Source organism: Dromiciops gliroides, chromosome 2 (assembly GCF_019393635.1).
Source record: "Dromiciops gliroides isolate mDroGli1 chromosome 2, mDroGli1.pri, whole genome shotgun sequence".
NCBI classification, from domain to species: Eukaryota; Metazoa; Chordata; class Mammalia; order Microbiotheria; family Microbiotheriidae; genus Dromiciops; species Dromiciops gliroides.
Window position 1 is genome coordinate 104,294,218 of NC_057862.1, and position 2,328 is coordinate 104,296,545.

At 39.9% G+C, this 2,328-nt stretch overlaps 1 pseudogene; it reads left to right on the forward strand.

The window, feature by feature from the left end:
• Positions 1–293: 293 nt before the first annotated feature.
• On the forward strand, positions 294–678 carry LOC122743489 (annotated as a pseudogene).
• Positions 679–2,328: the final 1,650 nt, after the last annotated feature.

The window sequence follows — 2,328 nt, forward strand, 5'->3', positions numbered from 1 at the left end:
AAGACCTTGGGCAAGTCACTTACCCTCTGTTTGCCTCAGTTTCCTGAACTGTAAAATGGAAATGATAATGGCACCTACCTCACACAGTTATTGTGACAGTCAAATGAGATAACATTTGTAAAACATTTAGCACAATGCCTGGAACATATGTGCTACATAAATGTTATTGGTTTAGTTTGGCTGGAACACAGAGTGCCTAAAGAGAAATACTATAATATAAAATAAGTTTGTTTACAAAATTGATCAATAGACATTTAAGAAGCATACACTGTCTTTCCAACCTGGTCCCAGGCAGGATGGCTCCTGCAAAGAAAGGTGGAGAGAAAAAGAAGGGACGCACTGCCTGCCATCAATGAGGTGGTGACCAGAGAATACACCATCAACATTCACAAGCGGATTCATGGAGTAGGCTTCAAAAAGTGAGCTCCTCGGGCTCTTAAGGAAATCCACAAATTTGCCATGAAAGAAATGGGAACTCCAGATATACACATCGACACCAGACTCAACAAAGCTCTTTGGGCCAAAGGAATAAGGAATGTTCCGTACCATATCCGAGTGCATTTGTCCAGGAAATGCAATGAGGATGAAGATTCACCCAATAAGCTGTATACCTTGGTTACTTATGTGCCTGTCACCATTTTCAAAAGCTTACAGACAGTCAATGTGGATGAAAACTAAATTGAACTTCATTTAAATAAAATTATAAAATGTCAAAAAAAGAAGCATCCACTGTTTAGTGGATACAAAGGTCAACTATAGTAAGTCATGAAGGGAGAAAGAGATTGCTCTGTGCACATTGAGGTGAGGGAAATGAATCCTACAGTGACAAGACTTTGGGGGATGGGAGAGTCAGCAGCTGTATCACATGGTGATTGTACCATAAAGTCACGTATAGAGATGACTCCTCTTAAGGAGCAAGAAAGCCCTGCCTACTTGGATATTAGTGCCTTGGGTAAAAGCCATGCTTGCCAGAGGCAGCTAAGCGGTACAAAGGATAGAGTGCTATACCTGGATTCAGGAGGACTTGAGTCCAAATCCTAGCTCAGACTATACAACCCTTGTCAAGTCACTAAATTTCACTCAGCCTCAGTTTCTTCATCTGTAAAATAACAATAGCACCTACCTCCCAGTATTTCCGTGAGGAAAAGATGAGATGATATTTATGAAGTGTTTTGCAATTCTTAAAGGACTACATAAATGTTACCAATCTTGATGATGATGTTGATGCTAGCTATAATTCTGGTCATGGAAGCCAAAAAGTCATTTGACCTTAGTGTGCATTGAGAGGTATCCAAGACAGTGATTCTCAAGGGGGAGGCTGCAGCATGTTAACAGGCCATGTATTTCAGCTTGGCAGGGCATGAATTATATGGAATTTATACCTGTAGTCATTTGTCTATATGTTAATTTCCTATGAATTATATGAAACATACAGTCACAAACACATGTACACATGAGTCTCTCAACTTTCCCTTAGCATGTCATAATTATCCCATTCCAATGTGTGCAATTATACTGTACTTTGAGCAAAAAGGGTTTGAAAATCACTGATCCTGTTGTAGTCACCATAGCCAGACCATACCTGGAGTATTGTGTTCAGCTTGGGATGTCATTCTTCCAATTATGAAGAAAATTGAAGAACGTCCATGAAGTTGGTGAGATGACTAGAGCCCATAATAAATATTTAAATAAAATAATAAATATTTAATAAACAATGGATATTTAGCCCAAAGAAGAGACTGAACTAGAACATAATATATGTCTTTGGATGATTGAAGGGTTATTATATGGAAGAAAGGGTTATATTTGTTCTGCTTGGTCCTACAGACCAGGTAGTACATTGTATAGAGTGCTAGGCTTAGAGTCAGGAAAATCTGAGTTCACATCCAGCCTCAGACACTAACTCTGTGACCCTGGGCAAGTCACTTAACCTTTGTTTCCTCAAATGTAAGATGGGAATGATAGTACCTACTTCAAGGTTGTTATGATGATCAATGCCTGGTTCATAGTAATGAGTCCTATAAATGCTTATTCCCTCTCTCCCAGAAGGTAGACCTAGGAGGATTGGACAGAAGATACAGAGAGACAGATCATGGATTTGTGAAAGCAAAAATTTCCTAATGGCTAAGGTCATCCCAAATTGAAATGAGCTTCCTCAAGCAGTTATAGTAAATTCTTTCCCCTGAGATGGTTCTCACCTGGGAATATCCCTCTATGCATCAATCCCTTCACACATTGGTGAGTTTCTCCTGGGGCCTCTGTTTTGTGGCATGGCCCAAGCAGCCTTCATTCTCTGCCTATCTCTGTCCCTGGCTTCTGGACTTCAAA